Raw genomic sequence first — 6,276 nt, 5'->3', positions numbered from 1 at the left:
TGTGTTCTAGAACCAGCATTTATCCTCCACAAAAGAAGATGTCTTAAGTCACACCCTCTACCAAGGTAAAGTCAAAGACGCTCCCCAGGAAATAAAGGGTCTGCTCCTTCCCACATCCTCCACCGAGATCAGGTCTCTATCCCAGCCCATCCCTGTCTATCAGCATGACAGAGAATGCCCTCCAAAGTGAGACTATAGCCACAGGAATATAGAGTACAGGATCATAATATATCACATAAGGAACCATGGCTAGAAGGGCCATATTAATTGATCATAACTGAGGCAACCTCTTGGCTCTTCTAGACATTAACTCATTCATACTTGAATGGACAGAAGATTATTCCATCATTCTGAGTCTCTCTCAAAGAATAAGCATAATATTAGGTTTTTCTCTCTGCATAACTCATTCATTTATTCTTTTGCCCCCAGCTATTATTTCTCTTTCCACCTGTCATTCACTTTTAGCCGAATTTTCCCACCTTGGGGAAGAACATTGTCTAATGTGTTGCTTATGGAAGCAATGCTAGAATGGCTTTGAGCTCAAGAAATTTGGTAGCGATTATAACTTAAGACACCTTTTGTGTGGCATTCTATTATGATGAAGAAAGAATGACTAAGCTGGGCTGCCACTTGCTTGCTAGCCGTCCACGGAGAGATAGCAGGGCCAAGGCAGGGGCTTCTTACTGGCAGGGTGTGAAATACGTGTCTGGCTTGCTGGTAGGGCACAGGGAGATTGTCTGGCCAAGGGATTGACCTAGTTTACTGGTGGAGCACAGAAAGAAATCCAAAGCTTGGTTGGACTCTGCTTTCTATCAGGGTAGCAAGATGTCACCAGGCGGGAGCTGGGCCTTGATCTTGGCCCAGGCCCCAACCTGGTGATATCTGTGCCCCAGCGGGTATGCTCTGAAGGCACCAAGTCAGGAGCCAGGCCTGGCCTCCATCCCTGTGAGATCTTTTTATCCCTCTAATTCTGACATTTTTTGCTTCATGTATTTTGCGGTCTCTTGTTAAGTTTGTATTATTTATAATTGACATGCCTTCTAGGCAAATTGTTCTTTTATCATTATATAATAGCATTTATTTTCTCCAGTTCAGGTTTTTATTCTATATCTATTTTTAAGCCCTAATATATGCATAGGCAATTATTTTCTCTTGTTCTTGCTGTCTGCATGATACACTATTTTTCATCTTGTTGATTTTAATTTTTGGTATTTAAAAAAATAAAACATATATCCTGTAGGGTATATACATACAATTGGATTTTATTTATTTATTTCCCCAAATCTTTTTATTGGGAGGTAATACAGATAATCATATCATTCTGTAGTTCAGTCACATCAAGCAGTATTGTACCATTGTTAACACAATCAGTTTCAAAACATTCTCTTTCTTGTTGAACTCCTTGATATCATCTCCTCCACTCTCCCCCACTGTACCCCCCAGGAATGCTTATTCTACTTGCTGTCTCTACAGGTTCATCAATCCTGGGTCTCACATACCGAAAACCAGCAAAACATATAACAAAAATTCAAGAAGGCTAGTCCCAATCATAAAATACAGCAGAGATAATCCCTAATATGAAGGAAAATAAAAGGAAAGAAAACCACAGAAAATGTTGAAAACCAGATCAGGCCCAATGTGCATCAGAGGGGTGGGGAATCAATTGACAATGTTTTAACCATTCTAGTCAGGTTTATCATTGGAGTCACACAGTTTGGTAACCAGTTTCTTTCTAACTCTCCGTTATGTATAATGGGAAATCACCGGAGGCTTATTTCCTGTATAGACCTCACAATGGTATCTTGGGCTCCCACTGTCATCCACAGCCTTCTACAAATCAGAGTCTAACAGTTAAGGCTCTGATACTATTTCTTCCTTTGGGTTCAGATTATATGATTTACAGTCCTTTGGTCACTTATGTTGGACCATAAGGACATAGTTGAAATCTTCCAGGTGGACTTAGTTGAAATCTCACTTAGATGGCTGCTTGTTTGGAAATAAGCCTTTAAGATCCCAGACGCTATTCTATTTGATAGCCGGGTACCATCTAATTTCTTCACCACACTGTACTATAGCACCCATATCTTTTGTGCTCCCTTCCTGAAGGAAAGTATCGAGCAGGACCATGGTGTAAGAACTAATTTTTCTTAAATTGGAGCTAGGATTCAGTGCAAGCCCCAAGCCCATTCCTGGATCTATGTTTGTTTGTTTGTTTTCATCTGCCTTTAGTTCCCTTTAGAGACCTGCTTCTGAATTTATGGTATAGAGTCTTAATGATCATTTCTCTGGATCATAAAGATCTTCTGTTAATGTTGTCATTGGTAAATGTTACCCTTAGTACTAGTTTTTCAAACACAGTTGACAGAGGAATATTGGGCCAAAGTACGCTAACTACATATTGCAATACTTGAATTATTTACATTGTACTGAATAGATTCTTTTGTGGCTGGAAGCGATTTACACAAACAATGGGAGTTGGTTGTCAGGGACAACTTTCAGCGAAATTTACTGAAAATGTCAGTCACAGGTTTGCTTAAATAAATGTATATCATATTACAACATATTGAGCATTGATATCGTAACACAATGATTGTCTGCCCAGCCTACTGACAATGTAGTACTCGTGATATAGCTGGCTTCTGCTCTTCAAAACCATGAACTTTCAGTCATAAGTCCTTAGGTTACAGGTATGTTTGAGGTGGAGTCCATTTCACCTACTGGAGTTTCAGTATCAGATCTCTCTGATGGCCTTTGGAGCGTGTTGTGTGTTGTGTGCCCAGCAGACCCAGGATTCAATGCCCCAGTGTTCTATGGCACTTGGCCTGGGTACCCAGGGTTTACTTATTTATTTTTAGCTTATCTGAAAGTCACTGCCTTTTGATTAGATTTGTCCATATACTCATACTTATTATTGATAAGGTAGGATTTATTTATATAATTTTGCCTTTTATATTCCAGATAGCTCATATTTTCTTTGTTCCTCTGTTCCTCCTTTATTGCATTCCTTTATATTAATTGGATATTTTTGGTTAGTCATATTTAAGCCCTTTCATTTCTTGGTATTTTTGAAATTAGTTTTCTTAGAAGTTGATTTGGTGTTTATAATATTCATCTTTAACTTTGTAGGATTTATTGATTTTATTCCAGGGAAATATACAAACTTTACTACTCATTGTTCCTTTCCTTTTTCCACCAGTTTTATGCTATTAGTGCTATACATATTATGTCTATTTATATTATGAACCCTAGAATATATAACTATAATTATTATTTCATTTAATCACATGTGTTGACTTAGCCCACACCTCCCTTAAATGGCTGCTATTAAGACTGACCTTTAAGACCCCAGATGCTATTTTTCTGATAGGCAGGCTCTATTGGCTTTCTTCGCCACACTTTGTTATAGTACCCATATCTTCAGAGATCACTTCGTGAGAATAGGTATTTGAGCAGGGCCATGTCATAAGAACTAATTACTCTTAAATTAGGGCTGTGATTAAGTGTGAGTTCAAAATCCATGAATAGATCTATGGTTTATATATGTCCCTGATTCACTTTAATGGCATCATTCTTATTTTGTTAAAGGACATTATAACTTATCCCCATGGGGCATATGCTAATTCTATTGGTTTTACCATTAATTTACACAATAGTATGGAATTTAAAACACTGTCAAGGGGAAAAGAAAATATAAATGTATAAGACAGTATTTGGGACCCAAATGCATGGATTGTTGATTTGTACAGATTAACAGTTTAGGTGACAGAAAACCATTTATACTGACAGGGTTGAAGATAGGGTGAAATTTTCAATCATGCTTATTCACAAAGACAGAACTGGACCATACATATCATAAAAAGGCAAAGGAAATACAAAAATTGCACATATATGGCTGAGATAGTTAAAGCTTATTGTGCCAACCTGGCCAATAAACACATGTGGAGTTAATTGAAGAGCAGAGAGATAAATGGCTTGGTGAACCTCGTCTTTATAGTTCTCGGGTCTCTTGCTTTCTGATGGCCGGACCAGGGTGCAGCTGCCTTAGCCAGTTCCCTGCTTCAACTGGCAAGGCTCACTTCCTGCAAGACATCTCTGAGGAGAAGCCACATGGACCTACCCGGATGCAGCCCTGGGTGCTGGAGCCACATGGACCTACCTGGATGCAGCTCTGGGTGTGGAGACCACTGCCAGCACTGAGATGCTTACACACTCACTGTCTTGGCTTTCCTCCTGCAGTCAGCATCATTGCATGTGTTTTGTGAGATGGAGGAGGACTTTGTGGATTGGTGTTGGACATATGGGCTAATGTTGGATTTATGGACTTGGGTAGCACTGGATTGGGATGCCTTCTTAATGTACACTTACCTTTTATATAAAACTCTCTTATATGTATGGGTTTCTGTGGATTTGTTTCCCTAGTTTACGGAGACTGACACATTGGGAGTCTTGAGATGCTTCTTATCAGGCACCCTCAATGGAAGAATTTTGAATCAAAGTCAATGATTTGGTTCTTGGATATCTTTGGGATAGAAGTCATCCTCTTCCTCTTACAATGGGGCATTTCAGCCTTAGATCCATGAGAGTATTTTAATTCCTTTAATCTGCTACTAGTGTGTTTAAAATAGAGTGCAGTTCACTTAATTGGAGTTCCACATTGGATCTTTTGGATATGGACTATAAAGGATGTTGTGGACCTCGAATGGACAGAGTCTAAAGTCCTGGCTATCTGTAGTACATGTCCTGGTTTACCAAAGGTGGAATAAAAACTAGATAAAAAAATACTTAGGAACATGACTCCAAGCTTATTCTCCCATTGGTGGTCTATATACTTAATGTTGAGTGTTTTCCCCAATGGCATGCTACCTTGCCCCTCTCGGTTTACCCACCAACAGAACTGTGGTCACCTTCTCCTTCTCCCTCCACCTCATCACCTCTTGACTTGGGTTTCCCATAAGGTTCACTGTAACTTTTGTAGTAGTGATCATCAATCTGATGTTACTGTAGAATATAGATCTATGTGCATATAAGTATAGGTTTAGTATTAAGGTAGCAGAAGGACATTGGGCCTCCACTCAAGTACTCCCTCAATGCAAGAATGCTTTGTTTATTAAACTGGCATTCCATGATGCTCACCTTCCCGACACAATCGCTGAAGACAAAGAGGGTGCATAAGCAAATGTGGTGAAGAAAGCTGATGGTGCCCAGCTATCAAAAGATATAGCATGTGGGGTCTTAAAGGCTTGAAGGTAAACAAGCGGCCATCTAGCTCAGAAGCAACAAAGCCCACACAGAAGCAGCACACCAGCCTGTGCAATCACGAGGTGTCGAAGGGATCAGGTATCAGGCATTATCAGAACAATAAATCATATCATTGTGAATGAGGGGGAGTGCGCAGCGGAGACCCAAAGCCCATCTGTAGGCAATTGGGCATCCTGTTATGGAAGGGTCACAGGGAGGAGACGAACCAGTCAGGGTGCAGTGTAGCAACGATGAAACATACAACTTTCCTCTAGTTCCTAAATGCTTCCTCCCCTCCACCACTATCATGATCCCAATTCTACCTTACAAATCTGGCTAGACCAGAGGATGTACACTGGTACAGATAGGAACTTGAAACACAGGGAATCCAGAGCAGAAGATCCCTTCAGGACCAGTAGTGAGAGTGGTGATACTGGGAGGGTGGAGGGAGGGTGAGGTGAAAAGGGGGAACGGATTATAAGGATCTACATATAACCTCCCGGAGGGATGGACAACAGAAAAGTGGGGGAAGGGAGAAGTCGGGCAGTGCAAGATATGACAAAATAATAATCTATACATTATCAAGGGTTCATGAGGGAGTGGGGAGCGGGGAGGGAGGGGAAAAGATGAGGAGCTGATGCCGGGGGCTTGGGTGGAGAGCGGATATTTTAAGAATGATGAGGGCAATGGATGTGCTTGACACAATTGATGTGTGGATGGATTGTGATAAGAGTTGTATGAGCCCCTAATAAAACGACTTAAAAAAAAGATTCTCTGTCTTTATCTCTCCCTTCTATCAAGCTGATTCTGATTATTAGCAGCCCTAAAGACAGGGCAGGACTGTAACTCTTTGTGGGAGTAGAAAGCCCCTCCTTCTCCTGCCGTCAAGACCACAGTCTCGGAAACCCCATGGAGCAATCCCACTGTCAGAATCAACTCAAGGGTGCTGCGAAGGGTGCTTACTGGTACATGTTGAAGCATCTCCTTATTGCTATATTTCTAACCTGTACGCTTTTCTAAAAGTAGATCAACCGATCA

The sequence above is a fragment of the Echinops telfairi genome, unplaced genomic scaffold, assembly GCF_000313985.2.
Source record: "Echinops telfairi isolate 266 unplaced genomic scaffold, ASM31398v2 ScPeMD7_44;HRSCAF=162, whole genome shotgun sequence".
NCBI lineage: Eukaryota > Metazoa > Chordata > Mammalia > Afrosoricida > Tenrecidae > Echinops > Echinops telfairi.
The sequence above is the reverse complement of the archived record's forward strand: the minus strand, read 5'-3'. Positions refer to the sequence as shown.